The sequence below is a fragment of the Littorina saxatilis genome, linkage group LG4, assembly GCF_037325665.1.
Source record: "Littorina saxatilis isolate snail1 linkage group LG4, US_GU_Lsax_2.0, whole genome shotgun sequence".
In the NCBI taxonomy this organism is placed as follows: domain Eukaryota; kingdom Metazoa; phylum Mollusca; class Gastropoda; order Littorinimorpha; family Littorinidae; genus Littorina; species Littorina saxatilis.
In genome coordinates this window covers 39,883,352-39,903,061 of record NC_090248.1, presented here as the reverse complement: position 1 = coordinate 39,903,061, position 19,710 = coordinate 39,883,352, and the positions used below count along the sequence as shown (strand labels likewise).

The 19,710-nt window shown below is 40.7% G+C and overlaps 1 protein-coding gene across 1 annotated transcript in view; it reads left to right on the top strand.

Annotated features, from left to right (window-relative positions):
* LOC138964735 (fibulin-1-like) overlaps positions 1–19,710 on the top strand; it is a 285,783-nt gene that overhangs the window by 127,810 nt on the left and 138,263 nt on the right. The gene's annotated exons all lie outside the window — the stretch shown is intronic.

Genomic DNA, 19,710 nt, shown 5'->3' with positions numbered 1-19,710 from the left:
AACGTCAATATGAACGTTGATTCAGTGCCAACGTTTCGTCGGTGCAGCGAGTCGGCTTGGTGAAGAAGACTCAGTCCACAAAGTCGACTTCGCCCAATTAACTGATTAGAGGCAGCAGGAACTAAGGAATTCTTCTTTAGAAGTTCAATTCGTCAGCGTTTTACCGCGCAGCCCTTCCATTCATTTGAACTATTAACTCTCATAACGGCATGTTTTACTTCTGAAACCAAAGTGGAATTTAGGAATGAGAGTGCAGAAAAGGCGTGGGAACATATACTGTACCGACGTTTCAAAGACGGTATGTCGGCATGTACGTTGCTCGGTACAAACAAGTTAATAAAGTTATGAAAAGAAATGTTCATGTTTATACTGCGTTATGAATTTTTACACCCAGTTAAAAAAAGTTAAAAGATAGATAGATAATTTGATAGATAGATAGATAGATAGATAATTTTTACACCCAGTTAAAAAAAGTTAAAAAAAGAATTAAAACCTTTTGGTATAGCACTGACTTTCACATTTTCTGGAACACACGGTTAATTAAAAGCAAACAACACAGATTGATCAACAGACAGACACGCACACGCACAGACTGACACAGTGACCAACACACAGACAAACAAACAGACAGGCCGACAGACAGACAAACAAACTGACAGACAGACAGACAGACAGACAGACAGACAGACAGACATAGAGAAACATATACATATATACATACACAGACAGACAGACACACACACACACACACACACACACACACACACACATACACGCGCGCGCTCGCATTGCAAAAGAGAGAGAGAGAAAGAGAGACACACACACACACACACACACACACACAAACAGAGACTGACAGAGAGATTGAACAATAGAGAGAGGTGGTTGGATAGACTGAGGACGAAAGAGTTAATCATGATTCATAATCACTGAGGCTTTGTCGTTTTGTTGATTTGCTGAGCGGGTTGTGGCGAGAGAGATGTCGGGGCGAAGGGGGAGGCATGTGGTGGGAGGTATTGGAAGCATTGAATCGCAAAACACTTTGATGTCCCGGTAGCCGTGCCTTGGGAATCCCCTCAATCCCCCACACCACCGCCAGCGTCAATATTATGATATTAATTTTTCTCCATGAACATCGTTTTACGAGTCGCTGTGTTATCCCACACAACCCACACAGAAAACGGAGGAGGGAAGAGGAGAAGGCATTAAGCTTAGCGGATGGCGAGTATTGAGGCATTCTGTGCAGGGACAGAGACGGTAATACAGGCTCTTCCCTTTGACTAATCTGTTTTATTATGGAAATATGACGTTGATTCGAGAACGGATGAAACCAGCTACGCGGTCATGCCTTTTCAGTTGAGTCATCTGTGGGAAAAACTACGTATTGGAATATGACGTTGACTCGAGACTGAGCTCAGACATGGAGCAAGAGTAACAGCGAAACAGTCAGATGCCTTTTGAGTCATCCGTAACAAAACATAGGACCAAAAAACCAAAACGTTTTCGATTCCCAACCGACCCGATTTTTTTCCTCCCGAGTCGAGAACTTTTTTTTACCCTTATAAAATAACAATAACAAGTCGCGTAAGGCGAAATTACTACATTTAGTCAAGCTGTGCAACTCACAGAATGAAACTGAACGTAGTCCGCCGCTAGTGCAAAAGGCAGTGAAAGTGACGAGCCTGTTTGGCGCGGTAGCGGTTGCGCTGTGCTTCATATAGCACGCTTTACTGTACCTCTCTTCGTTTTAACTTTGTGAGCGTGTTTTTAATCCAAACATATCATATATATATATGTTTTTGGAATCAGGAACCGACAAGGAATAAGATGAAATAGTTTTTAAAACGATTTCGGAAATTTAATTTTAATCATAATTTTTATATTTTTAATTTTCAGAGCTTGTTTTTAATCCGAATATAACATAGTTATATGTTTTTGGAATCAGAACATGATGAAGAATAAAATAAAAATAATTTTGGATCGTTTTATAAACAAATAATTTTAATTACAATTTTCAGATTTTTAATGACCAAAGTCATTAATTAATTTGTTAGCCTCCATGCTGAAATGCAATACCAAAGTCCGGCCTTCGTCGAAGATTGCTTGGCCAAAATTTCAATCAATTTGATTGAAAAGTGAGGGTGTGACAGTGCCGCCTCAACTTAAAAAAAAAGCCGGATATGACGTCATAAAAGACATTTATCGAAAAAATGAAAAAACCGTCTTGGGATATTATACCCAGAAACTCTCATGTAAAATTTCATAAAGATCGGTCCAGTAGTTTACTCTGAATCGCTATACACACACACACACACACACACACACACACACACACACACACACACACACACACACACACACACACACACACACACACACACACACACACACATACACACATACACCACGACCTTCGTCTCGATTCCTCCTCTATGTTAAAACATTTAGTCAAAACTTGACTAAATATAAAAATGAAAAAACTCGATTTGCAGACTTCATTAGGAAAGTTATTTTTCTTCATCATCCAGAGGACGCACCTCGCGCGATTTCGGGCCAACAAAAAGTCACATGCGGCAGTGTTAATAGCTAGAAACCCCAACGTCAATTAAAAACAAGTCGCGTAAGGCGAAAATACAATATTTAGTCAAGTAGCTGTCGAACTCACAGAATGAAACTGAACGCAATGCCATTTTACTCGTAGCATCGTCAGGCCACCGCTCATGGCAAAGGCAGTGAAATTGACAAGAAGAGCGGGGTAGTAGTTGCGCTAAGAAGGATAGCACGCTTTTCTGTACCTCTCTTTGTTTTAACTTTCTGAGCGTGTTTTTAATCCAAACATATCATATCTATATGTTTTTGGAATCAGGAACCGACAAGGAATAAGATGAAAGTGTTTTTAAATTGATTTCGACAATTTAATTTTGATAATAATTTTTATATATTTAATTTTCAGAGCTTGTTTTTAATCCGCATATAACATATTTATATGTTTTTGGAATCAGCAATTGATGGAGAATAAGATAAACGTAAATTTGGATCGTTTTATAAATTTTTATTTTTTTTTTACAATTTTCCGATTTTTAATGACCAAAGTCATTAATTAATTTTTAAGCCACCACGCTGAAATGCAATACCGAAGTCCGGGCTTCGTCGAAGATTACTTGACCAAAATTTGAACCAATTTGGTTGAAAAATGAGAGCGTGACAGTGCCGCCTTAACTTTCACGAAAAGCCGGATATGACGTCATCAAAGACATTTATCAAAAAAATGAAAAAAACGTTCGGGGATATCAATCCCAGGAACTCTCATGTAAAATTTCATAAAGATCGGTCCAGTAGTTTGGTCTGAATCGCTCTACACACACACACAGACAGACACACACACACACACACACACACACACACACATACACACACACACACACACACACACACACACACACACACACACACACACACACACACACACACACACACATACACCACGACCCTCGTCTCGATTCCCCCCTCTACGTTAAAATATTTAGTCAAAACTTGACTAAATATAAAAAAAACAAGTCGCGTAAGGCGAAAATACAATATTTAGTCAAGTAGCTGTCGAACTCACAGAATGAAACTGAACGCAATGCCATTTTTCAGCAAGACCGTATACTCGTAGCATCGTCAGTCCACCGCTCATGGCAAAGGCAGTGAAATTGACAAGAAGAGCGGGGTAGTAGTTGCGCTAAGAAGGATAGCACGCTTTTCTGTACCTCTCTTTGTTTTAACTTTCTGAGCGTGTTTTTAATCCAAACATATCATATCTGTATGTTTTTGGAATCAGGAACCGACAAGGAATAAGATGAAAGTGTTTTTAAATTGATTTGGACAATTTAATTTTGATAATAATTTTTATATATTTAATTTTCAGAGCTTGTTTTTAATCCGAATATAACATATTTATATGTTTTTGGAATCAGCAAATGATGGAGAATAAGATAAACGTAAATTTGGATCGTTTTATAAAAAAATTTTTTTTTTTACAATTTTCAGATTTTTAATGACCAAAGTCATTAATTAATTTTTAAGCCACCAAGCTGAAATGCAATACCGAAGTCCGGGCTTCTTCGAAGATTACTTGACCAAAATTTCAACCAATTTGGTTGAAAAATGAGGGCGTGACAGTGCCGCCTCAACTTTCACGAAAAGCCGGATATGACGTCATCAAAGACATTTATCAAAAAAATGTAAAAACGTTCGGGGATTTCATACCCAGGAACTCTCATGTCAAATTTCATAAAGATCGGTCCAGTAGTTTAGTCTGAATCGCTCTACACACACACACAGACAGACACACGCACATACACCACGACCCTCGTTTCGATTCCCCCTCGATGTTAAAATATTTAGTCAAAACTTGACTAAATATAAAAAAAGAGTTGCCGCCTTTTCGACCCTAATTATTTAGGCCTTGTTATCGGAAACCAATCTTACTGTTTTGTTGTTGTTGTGTGCCTTACATATGAAAATATGATGCTGCTCCGAGAATTGATGATGCCAGCGTAACGCTCATGCCTTGGAGTTATATGTGACTAAATTGAAATAAATCATGACTCTGATTTGAGACTGATCAAGCAAAAGTAACAGCGTATAGAAATAACGTCCATGCCTGCGAGTCATCTGGTTCAGAAATTAAATATGAAAACATGACGTTGCAGTGATTCGAGAACTGATATCTTTGGTTTAAGCGTGTTTTATTCAATTTCTCATACACACGTTTCAAACAATAACAACATTAAGAACGTTAACAAGCAGAGTTATCTTTAACACACACACACACACACACACACACACGTACACACACACACACACACACACACACACACACACACAAAATGACACGGAACATATTTTGGTCGATATAAAAAAAAAGTTCTTTTGACTCGTATTGTTATAGAGCTTATAATACCTTCCTCGTTTTCTCAACTCGTAACCGATCCCTACCATCATTCCCATCTTTACCCCCATTCCACTTCTGATATTACCCCCCCCCCCCCTCTCCACCCTCTTTACCTTCGTCAAAAATAAAAGCTGTCGCCTGCTGTGAGAAAGCCTCTGATGTCGGATTAACATTACCAACTTTTGTGTGCGAAAGCCAACAAAATTATCACGCCAAACTGAGTTTCACATACATAATTTTTAAAATCCTTGGGAGCATACAGGCAAAAGCGCGCCGGTCGTAGCTATATAGCTTGGAATACGGTCTGTCATGTTGTTGTTGACACTATTAAAAACACACCGATTACAACAGATTATGTAAAAAAAAAAAAAAAGGGTGTAAAACGATGCCAGGAGAAACCAACAACGGATAACAAAAGCTAAAATTGATGTCAGCGACGCATGCAAAAGTACAAGCAAAACTGTCCTGATGTGTATTTGATTTCAAAGATAATTCAGCGTCAGCGGATACATTCCGTGTCGAGACGTTTTAAACGTTGACAATGCTGACGACTTCGCCCTCGACCTTCGAAAGCTGATAGATTAACCTATCGGTCGAGTGAATAATATGGAGGTAAACATGATATTCACGCTGCAGTGGCTCTCAAAGACACGTCAGCCACTGACATAAGGGTGGTACCCGTTTAACGTTTTGTGACAATGTTAAGTATGAAAGCCTGGCTTTTGTGTGTGGGAAAGGCGACGAAAGCAGAAACAAGGTAACAAGAAAATGATTATTTTGTATCGGATTTCTGCTTCCACTCCTTCGTGGATTGTTGCTTGTCTGAAGGCCGTGGCAATAATACCATAGGACAATGTTTACTGCAAAAAAAAAAAAAAGGTTCACCACAAATTCATGATATTTCAGAGCTTCATTTTGCGTCTGAAACATGATGAGTTTCATCCACGATTCTTAGATAAGTTCATTATTTGTATTTGTCTGTCTGACTTCTTAAAAGACAACAGGGTCGACATACTAGTAAATGTAACATTTTGTTTTGTCATAATAATAATAAGGGTATTTATAGGGCGCAAATCCTAAAGTAGTTCTACGCGCCTTACAGTCTTAAATAAGCCTATAAAAATCTTAATAACAGTAACAATACACAATATAAGCGCCTTAAATCAATTTTAAATATAATAATCTTAATAACAACAACAATACATATTTAAAAACAAATACACTTTAAATAAATGGAAACACAATCACGTGCACAATACACAATTCAAATGAATCTATCGTCATGAACTACAGCCTCAATAGTTGTCAATAATTAAACGTTCCAATTACCTACAATTAATTTTCTTTTTTTAATTCTGTATTTTGGAACGTTAGCAGTCTACCTGTTTTTGGATGCACGACGACGCTCTCATACAAGACCAAGGATTGCGAAATCTACGCCATTTCATCGATGTAGGCTTATGTTTTCGAACAAGCGTCCATTGGTTGAAAGCTTACTCAGTATCTTAGGCGCCATTTTTAGAAGTTTTTTGTCGAATGGGACCAAACTTTCAAGGTACATTCGCCGTGCTGTGATTTAGATACCCCTATAATTAAAATTGCTAGAAAATGCTTCGTAACTATGCTAATTAATGAAATTAATTTAAATCGCCGAGCGGTTTTCGACTGACGTCAACTGTCCTTTGTTAGGAGTCCCAAATCCGTTCGTCATGTCATATTCTATTTATTTCTAATGGTTACACATTCGTCCAAGCAGATGAATATCGTTAGATTCAGGAAGTCAAATCTGTAAGGCCAAATAAAAATATATGTTGGTTTAAGGCCCCGACCGACCCTATATTTTTCCCGCCGACCCTAAAACGTTTTTTTCATTTCTCAAAAAAACAAACACTTTTGGCACATTTTGCGAACCATATCGAGACTAAGGGAAGTAACTTCCTTTAAACTCGACTAAATTTAAGAAAAAGAAAAAAAAGCCGACCTACCGACCCTATCTTTTTTGGTCACGTTACCCAAAACCAACATATATTTTTATTTGGCCTGATCTAGCAAACGCTTGCATTTTTTGCGCCGTACGAGGCTTAAAACGCACAACACGGCGTAAACATAGACATTGTTCATTGCGCTTCTCAAGGACAATATCTTTCAGCCGTCAATTAAACCTCTCCGTAGCCGAATGACATCCACCGAATTTGAGTCTGTTCTGTGTTACCACACGATACTCAGAGAACCATTCCAATGGTGCAATTGTTGGAATAATATATTTGATACAGACACACCCACACCCACCCAACCCCCCCCCCCCCACACACACACACACAACCACACACACACACACACACACACTAAAGACCGACAGGCCAACACCCGTCCACTCCTCCATTACCCCCCCCCCCCCACCCCCACTCCGACCCACCCCACCCGTCTTTCTTTCATATTCTTTCTTTCCCCCTTGTGTTACACCTGCTTATTCCCCCTGATGTGAAAAACATACAGTAAGAGCCATGCGTCGGTTTTAGAAAATAGACTCTCCGTCAACAATACTCCTCTATCCGATCCCGGCATATTTTGTCGAGCGAAAATTGACATTGGCACAACAGTTTTGGGTTGCCTGCACGGGGTGGGATTCCGGGTACATCGGAGAGGGGTGGTTGTGAGGGTGGAAGGGGGGAGGGGGAGGGGGAGGGGGGTGTTGGGGTTGGGATGGAGCGAGACGGAGGATAGCGGAGAGCGAGTCAGTGTCTTGAACTTTCTCTGTCATTCTTGATGTACTTCCAAGTACGAGTTTAATAGAGTTAAAAAGGATTGAGTTTGCAAAAGCACTTTCCATCGCTCCTTAAACTTGGCTATCCTCCTACGTACAATATGCAGCTGATATTGCACATTTCACGCCATTGACGCACCATCAAGAAGACAAACTGAGCGCATCCTTAATTTGTGCATGAGTGTAGATCCGCTTTTGTGCACAATATCATGTCAGTAGGAAACAATTAGATAGCGTGTCCCCCCCCCCCCACCTCATTTGTATCGAGGCATTACTGCATTGTTTTAAACGTAAGCCACATTCTTTCTCATGTGCACAATTCGATTCACCATCTGAGATCTGACCAGGCCCCCACATGTTGGATAACAACATCAGGCATGGGAATTCCAAAATAGAAAAAAATCTGAAAATAGGCCAAGGTCCAGGGGCTGCCTAGGCCCCGGCGGGGTACAGGGGCTGAGCCCCCTTTGGGGGGGACCAGGGGGGCGAATCCCCCCGGAAGGAAAACGAATTTTAGCATTTTAGACCAATGTTTTGATAGTTCTTGTGTAAGCAAATAATGGATAGAGAGACAATAGTATACATATAATTTAATTTACCTTTTATTTTGCTGCGGCCAATTTTTTATTTTCGCTGAAATCCACGATTTCGCGGACAATTCCCATGCCTACATTTGGACAAAAACCTAGCGCGGAAGATGATTGTTTTAATGAATTGATTTATTCATGAAAACATGAGGCTTTTAGTGAAATAAATTCATTTAAAAATCTCATTCTGCACACTGAGCACCCAGGCTGTTCATTTGTGGTATGTGTGTAAGCGGAGGGACAGTCTTATCCCATGTAAAAGCCAAGCCAGATCTGAGATGGTGAGGCGAACTGCTTTCACGCGAAGGGATGTGCCTTCAAATAACAAGAAGATCGTGTACGTGTTATGTTGTTGTCTGTGTGTTAGAAAAAGAACTGGCATGATTGCTAATTTCATTTCACCAAACACATTTCACAGAGCTGAGAAAGCAATGACTTTGTTTGTTTGCTTAACGCCCAGCCCCATATCAGGGCGGTGCTGCTTTGACATATAACGTGCGCCACACACAAGACAGAAGTCGCAGCACAGGCTTCATGTCTCACCCAGTCACATTATTCTGACACCGGACCAACCAGTCCTAGCACTAACCCCATAATGCCAGACGCCAGGCGGAGCTGCCACAAGATTGCCAATTTTAAAGTATGACCCGGCCGGGGTTCGAACCCACGACCTCCCGATCACGGGGCGGACGCCTTACCACTAGGCCAACCGTGCCGGTTAAAGCAATGACAAATGCATACCATTTCGATAATGACATTAACAAGGTGACACATGAAGTAAAGAGAAAACTGTGTGTGATCTTCTTCTTCTTCTTCTTCTTGCGTTCGCCGTCACACCATCAGTTTAGTCTGCGAGACGAATGACGTCGTGGCTTCCAGGTCTTGTCTGCTCCCATAGAGTTTGGTGCGGAGAGGAACTGATGCTGGCCACACTTTGTCTTTGATTGGTTTGAGTTGGGGGCATGTCATTAAGACATGTTCTCGAGTCTGGTCTTCCAGACCACAGGGACAGGTTGGTGATGGGGTCAGCTTCAGCTTCCTGAACATGTGGGCGTTGAGGCGACAGTGACCAGTTCGTAGTCGCATGATCGCTACTTGCTGCCATCGTTCTAGGAGATGATATGCGTCTCTCGTGGATTGTGGTCGCATTGCTGCCTTCACGAGGGTTTTTTTTTCAGCGAAGCTGACCGGGTTGTCTGGTTGTTCCTCCCTGGCTCCGAGTTTGGCGAGCTCATCAGCTGTTTCATTGCCTGGAATTCCGCAGTGTGCTGGAACCCATTGCAGGACTACTCGTCGAGTCTTGGCAAGCTCCTGGAGTTTCTCCATCAGACGAGGAAGTTTGTTTCCTGCAAGGGCTTCCAAGGACTTTGTGTGATGAAAAAAAACCCACCACCACCAAATAATAATAAAAAAATGCCACATTGCCACCTCAAAGGAGCATAATGTATGGACACTTTGATCGGTTTTTTTCTTCTTCTTTTTTTCCAACAGGAACAACACAAGCAAACAATGGACATTATGAAAGGTCTACCTTCTTAAAAAAACAACAATAATTATACAGTACCAAAAACAAACCATACAAAAAATACACACAAATCATCACATCTCTGCACAACCTAACTAATTACCTAACCAACTCTTCATATGAGGACCATAATTCTAAAAAATGTTTGATATTACCAGCATTGAAACTGGAATATTTTTCTCTTTCAAATCTATATTTTAAATTCCGTGAGAATATTTTTAACAGTGGCCTAGTCTCTTGTAACTTACTCTTATAAATATCAAACTTTGCAAACAAAATAATAAAATCCCAAATCACATCTACGTGAACATTTTCATACAACCAAACAAAATGAATTCTTCTGTAAAAAGATCATTTGCGCGGCGAATACAACTTCCATTGAACAAATCTTCCAAATCGGTCCAGAATTTTCGACTAAGCGGGCAGTACCAAAATATATGAGAAAGTGTCCTTCTCATCCAGGTGAAGATCAAGAGGCCATGTATTATATTACAATTCACACATTTTAGAGTAAAATATGAAATAATATAAACAAGAACATACAAATCATACTTATTTCAATGCCAAATATGTGTTGCACGTGCACAGCTGTGAGGTCAGACTCGGCCCGTACGGTGTACTCTTCGGCAATCCGACCTCACCGAGTAAAGCCTTTAAACCGCCGTCAAAACGGCACAACGCTTAAACGCGGGCTAGTCTCTTACAAAGTCCTTCTCTTCTCTCCTATGTTTAACGTTTATGCACCAGTGCTACATAACTATTTCTTATTTCTCTCCCCCTCCTCCCTCATTTTCCTCCACCATCCTCCCTCCTCTCCACTTTCTTCTTCTCTGCCACAGTGCAAGTTACGCCGGACAAAAGGCGGCAGCGAGTTGTTTTCCTTACAGTAATTACCTCCCTTGGGCATTGTTGCGGGGATCTGTGGGGGTCACACGGCTTTGTGCAGGGGCTACAATAGCGCCCTCTCGCGGGGCTGGCATTCCGTGCTGACATCCGGGCAATGCCGGGCACACATTATACTCTTCCTGACTTGAAATTCCGACCGTGCCATTGAAACAAGACGGAAAGAATAGACGCACTCGGCCCATCCGCCGTTCAAGAAGTTTGTCCTACTGATCGCAAGTAGGGCGTTACGTAAGAAGAGCGAGAGAGTTTGTTCATTGACTGCCCCACAGGCTTGTTACTGATGCCTCTCGCCCGAGTGCGAGATGTTGCAAGAGCGTGTGATTTGTGGTGTCGCATAGAGTCCCACTGCCCGACTACACTGTTGTCGAACTGTGCACGTTTTCATGGGGAATAGTCTGCCTTTTGGGGGGCATGTGCAAGAGCTTTTGTTTGGTGCTATGTTATGATTATCCGTTCTACACACTTTTTCGTTGGTTTCTTTTTGCGTTGTGACTTTCTTGTACTGTTTGTTTTTTGCACAATACAATATGTACCCCGTCTACAGTAGGTACCGGTCTCGAATAGCAGCTAGCATCTGCTGAAGAGACATTAAACCCCAAAAACCAACCAACCAACAGTAGGTACTCGTAATGATATACAGTCGAACCTGTCTTTGACGACCACTCAAAGGACCGACCGAAAGTGGTTGTTGAAGACAAGTGTTCGCTATTGAAAGGTGAATTATATAGAAGAAAAAATCGTCTTGGATCCTTGGGGGTGGGTCGTTGTGCGCATGTGGTCGCTTTCGAGAGGTGGTCGCAAGGACAGGTTTGAATGTAGCAACTACTGGATTTTCTACCTTCAAATCAATATTTTTTCTTAGTCCCCCCCCCCCCCCCAAATCAAGATCAAGAAAAAGAGGTTTAAAAAAAGTGAAAATGAAGCAAGAACATCTTAATTAGAAACAGAGCACGACGCAGGACTTGATGCTCAGAACATCAGACAAGAACCCAAGCACGCCTCATACTCAAAACTTGATTTCAAAGGTACTGTCCTTCATGCGAACGTGTTCATGTTCACCACCACAGAACTTTGGTTTAATGATATACGATACCGATACCTGCACAGCCTGGCGGGGACCTTAAGGGCAGAATATACCCCCCAACTCAACTCAACTCAACTCAAATTTTATTGGCTTCAATTTTCATAGAAGAATTTGTCTTGCGCTTGGGAGAAAGTAAGAGTATAACATATAAAAACAGCATTCATATCACATTTCATGTATCACACACAGTAATCACTAGTATAAGCCTACAATTATCACATTTGTACCTGTATCATACATGCAAATAAATAGTATCACATTTCCACGTATCACACACAATATATACATTACATAACATACAGCAAGCTTCCATCTCCCGCGCCCCCCCCCTCCCACACATACATATCCTCGCACGTGCGTCGACTCCATACAAATGACATCATCAGTCCATTAACTAAAATGCACAATGACTAGTAGTGGGTACATGATACTTAATACGTGCTCAACTAGACCTGCTAACTAGAATAATAACAGAAACAAAAACAAGGACTGGGCACAACATTTACACGTGTGTGACCTACTTACATCAGGTGCATGTGATCTATAAATAACAATGATTGCGTTTAAAGTAAAACATGAATAATGCCGATGTTTACTAACAATGAATACATAACAACTAAGATAAGAATGTATGTGCTTTCATAATATGATTATTTTATAAAACACAGTGGGGAAATTTGGAAAATAATTTTTATACGAAACTGCGCACATCGAGTCGAGCTCTGTAGCGTGTGTGTTCGGAGGCAGGAGACACACATGGCTGTGGATATTAATTGTTCGGTGGATTAAAAAGGATACCCCGACTTCGGCAGGGCAGAAGGAGGTACAAGACGGTGTGCTGTATTGCTGTGTGTGTGTGTGTGTGCTGTGCAGACATTCTGTGTTATGTGCATGTTCTATTCTAGTCTGTCCGTAGGCTTCCTCTGAGGGCCTATTGTGTACAAGGGGAGGTCACTTCCGCCTTATAAACAAACACATGTGGAGACCCACAGAAATACCATAGCATCGTAATGAAAGAGGGCAAAAATACTGATAACAGCAAGGTAAGACAGGTCTAGGACATTATTTCTAGGACTGACTAAGCAATAGAACAACATCATGATCTTCATAAGCAAATGATAGTGAGAACAAAACAAAATTCTTACTCTTCTGACTGCTCCCAGTGATTGACATTCAAAACATCCATCCTGTTCTATTCTAAATAGTTGTAAAAAAACTTCATAAGAATAATATTAAACATACATACTTAATTTGTTTAAACATAATTCTAGTGTAAAAGTATACTTTATAAGTTGTGGAGATAATTTTAAAACATGAAGATAAAAAACACAACAATAACATGACAACATTAGAGTACAATGCATTCCTATACCTGCGCAGTTTCAGCGGCACAGACGACGCACTGCATATTATTGATGCTGCGATAGGGATTATGACGAGTACTTGGCCTGTTTTGCTTTCACGCAATGTGTAGCGGGCTGGGATAATCTGCAGTGCGTCGTCTGTCCTGCTGAAGTTACATATGCGAGCACCGGGCCTTAATGGGCAAATTATATCTGCGCAGAGTCAGCGGCGCTGAATGCTGCGATAGGGATTATGACGAGTACTTGGCCTGTTTTCTTTTCACGCTGGGGAAAAAAAAAATTCCTCAATAATCTGCAGTGCGTCGTCTGTGCCGCTGACTCTGCGCATGTATAATTTTCCCCACACGATTACTTTTCTTCTGGCGATCTGTTGAAGTCACCGAGACAGGCTGTCGATTGATGTCACGCAAAGTTAAAGCTGAAAGGTGCTCTCATCCCGCGGGGAAAAAAAGCCTGAAAAGAGCTAAGGTGCTGAACTTGTGTGATCGCTTGCACTAGAAGTAAGAGGAAGGGCCCCCAAATATATACCGGTGTGTATTTTGTTCTGTGGGTAATTTTTTGCTGAGTATCTATCAAAGCAAAATCGCTCTAATTAGGCCTAACGGTTAACCGAAGAGAGAATACCTACCAAGCACAAAACGAAACTTCTTTGCGAGAAAACAAACTAGTTATCAGCATGAAACAAAAAGTGGTTCATATTCGGAGAACTTCCTTACTTTGCCTTTACAACCCGAAGCACCGCCAAGGTGGCCTGGGCGTTTTTAATTTTTTTTTAAATTCCACGATGAGAACCATGCGTTTGTATAATACGGAAAATATGGTCGCCATTCTAAGCATTCAGCGGGGTACAGTCTGCAAAAGCTCCATTGATGTTCATGAGAACTACATACTCAGTGGGTGATTCAGAGTTTACAAACTTGAACTGCCTTTTATTTTGTAGCATACCACCCTCAAACAGCGCTCGAGATCAGTAAATGTTATTTTAGCGCCCCGTTAAGCCTGTCGTCCATTCGGCAGACGTGTGCGTCGACTGTTGGTCGTAGCACACAGCACACTCGTAAAGCTTTACTGTCGCTGTTCTCAGGCACTGCAATATTTATGGTTATTAATTATGAAGTATTTTGTCTCATTATTATATTTTTTTCTCTTTTTTTTCTCCAAATTCAAGTAAACATAGGGTTTTTTGAAATAAATATAGCCTTGCCTTGCCTTGCAATCAATGGCCGACGCTGAAGAAGAAACACCGCCAGTGGCTGGCTCGCTGTGCATCAAAAGAAGTGGAAAGAAAAGTATAACAATGTCGACGAAGCTAATATACGTTATTTGTATTTTTGACCACACGACGGGCGCAGTGGCGTAGTGGATAAGACATCGGCCTCCTAATCCCGGTAGCGGCCGCCTGGTAGGTTAAGGGTGGAGATTTATCAAATATCCCAGGTCAACTTATGTGCAGACCTGCTAGAGCCTTATCCCCCTTCGTGTGTACACGCAAGCACAAGACCAAGTGCTCACAGAAAATATCCTGTATCCTTTCTTTATTTGGTGTTTAACGTCGTTTTCAACCACGAAGGTTATATCGCGACGGAAAGATCCTGTAATCCATGTCAGAGTTCGGTGGGTTATAGAAACACGAAAATACCCAGCATGCTTCCCCCCGAAAGCGGCGTATGGCTGCCTGAATGGCGGGGTAAAAACGGTCATACACGTTAAAATCCACTCGTGAGTGAACGTGGGAGTTTCAGCCCATGAACGAAGAAGAAGAAGAAAGAAGGTCTCTTGCACGGAGCCCTTTGAACACGCAGAGTGTTGCCGTTAAAGACGGTTATGACGAATATAACTTCTCTTATTCGACTCTTCAACAGCGATAAATCGCCCAGTGGACGGGCGTCCTTGTCTTTTTCTCCCTCTATAATATGTTTCCACTTGAACATTCCCATTCAGGTGGGAGCTATGGATTCAATTCTTCGGCGATTTCGTCCTCCGTTTGCTGCGCTGAAAGAACCCCTTGAACATTCTGGGTTTTAGAGCCTCGTGGAAATTGTTAAAGTCAGCTTCTTCCACATGCATGATTGGAAGACTCGTGTTGAAGGAACTGCATATGGCAAGGTGCGATACTTCTCCCAAGGGTTTTTTTGTTGTCCATATCTGTACCATGTTTTCCTTTTTGTGTCTTTGTCTGTGTGGCTGGCTTAGTTTTTGTTTTATGTACAGGCGCTTTCGTCCTCCGTTCCTGTCTTTTGTCTGTCTGTCTGTCTGTCTGTCTGTCTGTCTGTCTGTCTGTCTGTTTGTAAGTCTGTCTGTCTGTCTTTCTTCCTCTCCCCCCCCTCTCTCAATTTGTTGAATACACTCTCTGAACTTGTGAATGCGATGTGCTCGTCTCCACTTACTTTTGCCTTCTTTGACATTGCTATTTAAATATCGTTTCATATCTTTATCTGTTTTAAGGATAGATTAGAGGAAAAGCCTCTGCCTTTAAATTTTAACTTTGACATATACATATCTGAGCCTTGTTCAGTTCATTCAGTTTATTATTTAATTTCAGTTCTATCCTCTTGCTCTCTTGTCCGCCCTCCTCCTCTTCCTCCCCATGCATCCTCTACCCCCCCCCCCTCCCCCATATCTTACTAACTCACTCCCTCTCTCTCTCTTTCTCTCTCCCGTACGCCACCCACCAGCGGTCTCTCTCTCTCTCTCTCTCTCTCTCTCTCTCTCTCTCTCTCTCTCTCTCTCTCTCTCTCTCTCTCTCTCTCTCTCTCTTAACAGTCATAGAATAACGCACAACAACTTCTGAAATCCATCCCCTTTTCGCCCGCGCTTTGAACATTTACGGATGTTTGAGGTTTTTATGAAGCCACCCTGGGTAGCTCGACAATGAAACAGGTTTTTATCTGCCCTCAACGCCGCGGCCAATATTGGGGTTTTGACAAGGTGGCGCTTGTAAGCGAGAATGCTAGCCATAGCTAGTCTTTTTCTCCTTTCCACTCTTTTCTTTTATTAATCGCTCCGTTTATGATGTCGAGAAAGGACAAGAAAAGGCGTGGGGGGGTTATAGTTATAATAGTATGAGACTTGGGAAGTAACCCCCCCCCCTCCTACATTTTCGTACTTGGGGTCAAGAGATGTACAAGTGCTTTTTCGTGAATTGTTGATATTATATTTGGCAGAGGTCCGTTTGGTGCGCTGGGAACATAAAAAGCTTTGGCGGTTTTGTCCGGGGGATTAATAAAATGGGAATTTCTTTCTTAATGGGGGGATTTTCCTTCGGTGTAATATTGCGTAGAGCGATAATAAACTGCGTAAAACCGGCTTGAAAGTGTGCTTTGCAAGTCGTTCTTTTCATCCGGTGGGATCATTAAAAAAAAAAAAGTTGTTTAACTGTTTAGTTTCTCATCGATATCGATTTTAATTAACTTTTTTTAAGGCCCTTCAACACAGTTGACAATGGTGCGAATCTCAAAGGAAACTTTGCTGTAATGTTTATGCAGACGTTCCTGATTAGAAGTGTTCCAATACAGTTAAGGCGGTAGTACTCTTGCGTTAAAGTGAATGTACGAATTTGACCTTTGGAGTCATACCACAGTCACCTTCATTCTCTTGTCAAATGTGCGAATTTAGTTTTTACACAGATTTTACTGTACTTGTACACATGGACATTTATAAAGACCTTTCAAATATGAAGGGTACCCCGAAAGTTAAGGGTATCGGCCTTTTTTTTTTTTTTTTTAAAGGGAATGAACGAATTTGACACTTTGAGTCATATCACAGTCAGTTTAGTTCTCTCACTAAATGAGCGATTTTTAGATTTTGTGCGTGCTGTGTTTGAACGGATAGACATTTAAATAAATGTCTTCTAAATATTAAGGGTCCACGGAAAGTTAAGGTGTATAGGACTCTCACGGTTTTTTTTTAACACAAACTTTGCTGTACTGGTACAGATGGACATTTATAAATACCTTTCAAATATTAAAGGTCCCCCAAAAGTTAAGGGGTATATAGGACTCTCTTGTTTAAAGGGAATGAACGAATTTGACCTTTGGAGCTATACCAACGTCATCTTAGTTCTCTTGCTAAATGTGCGATTTTTAAATTGTGTGTGTTCTGTATTTTAACAGTTAGACATTTGGTGCGCTGGGAACACGGTGTGTGTGCTGTATTTAAACAGATAGACATATAAATAAATGTCTTCTAAATATTAAGGGTCCCCAGAAAATAAAGGGGAATAGGACTCTCATTTATTTAGATTTGTTGTTAAAAATTACAGCTTTGTATACCATGTTTATTATCTTTTACGAAGTAATTATAGTTAAATAGTCTTTTATGTTTTTTATTTGATCGACCTTCTTAGGATTATGGAGTTTTATGCACTGCCTTTTTATAGTTAACTAAATTTTTGTATTTGAAATAGTCCATTGTAGTCGGTGTAGGCCTTAAGCTTATTTTAATCGTTTGTCCAGTATTTAATTTAATTCTCTATTTTTGTATGAACTCAAATGTTTAGTGTTCTAGGATTGTCTTGTTAGGCTAAGTTCTATTTAATCAGAGTATGTTTGCGTGTGCTTGTTTGTTCGTTCATGGGCTGAAAGTCCTACGGCTTTTACGTGTATGACCGTTTTTACCCCGCCATTTAGGCAGCCATACGCCGCTTTCGGAGGAAGCATGCTGGATATTTTCGTGTTTCTATAACCCACCGAACTCTGACATGGATTACAGGATCTTTTTCGTGCGCACTTGGTCTTGTGCTTGCGTGTACACACGGGGGTGTTCGGACACCGAGGAGAGTCTGCACACAAAGTTGACTCTGAGAATTAAATCTCTCGCCGAACGTGGGTTCGAACTCACGCTGACAGCGGCCAACTGGATACAAATCCAGCGCGCTACCGACTGAGCTACATCCCCGCCCTTGCGTGTGCTTATACCTAGTGATATTGTAAAGCGCATAGTGCTTTTAGTTATGCGCTATAGAAATCTCCTTAATAAATAAAATAAATAAATAAGTACCTTCCAAATATGAAGGGTCCCCCAAAAGTTAAAGGGGTATATAGGACTCTCAGGTTTAAAGGGAATGAACGAATTTGACCTTTGGAGCTATACCACAGTCATCTTAGTTCTCTTGCTAAATGGGCGATTTTTAAATTGTGTATGTTCTTGTATTTGAACAGATAGAGATCAATCAATACCTTCCAAATATTAAGGGTCAAAACAAATTAAGGCTATACGACTCTCAAGTTTTAAGGGAATGAACGAATTTGACCTTCTAAGCCAAAGCACAGTCATCTTAAAAATTAAATTTTGTGTGTGCAGTATTTAAACAGATAGACATATAAATAAATGTCTTCTAAATATTAAGGGTCTCCAGAAAGTTAAGGGGAATAGGACTCTCAGATTTAAAGGGAATGAACGAATTTGACTTTCTAAGCCAAAGCACAGTCATAAAAAAATGAAATTTTGTGTGTGCTGTATTTGAACAGATAGACATAGAAATAAATGTCTTCTAAATATCAAGGGTCCCCAGAAAGTTAAGGGGTATAGGACTCTCAGATTTAAAGGGAATGGACGAATTTGACCTTTCAAGCCATTCCACAGTCATCTCGGGTCTCTCGCCTCTATCGTATCATCACGCATGATTATACCCTTATGACATGCGCTTGACAGCCAATTACTGCGCGCCATGTTTCCGTCCTGGCAGCGCAAGAATAAAGGATCAACATGAAACGGATATGCAGTCAGGCGGAAGGACGGGTGGACAGACAGACAAACGAAGCCTTCAAACGGACGGACGGAGGGACGGACAGACCGACGGACGGATTGACAGAATGAGCAGAGGAGTCTAGGAAGTAGAACAAGAATAAATAATCTATTGTCTGTCATTCCATACTTTCATAATAACATCCTGAAGAAGGCAGTTTGCCGAAATATTGAAACAGAAAAATCTAACCTGGTTACTGATGTGTCCACTTTTGTTTCTATTGACTGTCTTCACAAAACATAAATTTGTCTTTGTCCAGATATGCTCATGTATATGTTACAGTAAATTCTCGAAACTAGGAAATATGCGAAATCCCTGAAAATTTCAGTAAATTTGTGAATTTCCTGTTTCACTCGGGGATTTCACGAATTTCCTAAAAATTCTAGGAAATTTGCGAATTTCCTGAAATGAGCATGCCATTTTGTCACAAATTTACTGAACAGTGGAAAACGTTTTAGTAAATTTGTAACAAATACTAACATTCTTAAAAAAAAAGAAAGAAACAAAAGAGAGTCCGTTTTCTTTATTTTACATTGTGATTTTGATAGATTGACTGTTAGAAGAAAAAAAACAAGTCGCGGAAGGCAAAAATACAACATTTAGAGAACGTTACTGTTTATTTTACCGTGTCTTCATTGCCCTCATGTTGTCGGAATCACTGGGCCACCTCTCTGGCATTCACTCGATCATTCCACGTGGCGTACACCAAATTGTGCGAGGGACAATGACAGACCAAAAGAAAGCGCTGAGGCGTTGGTGATGTTATTCAATTAATTTAGTAACTTGATCTATGTA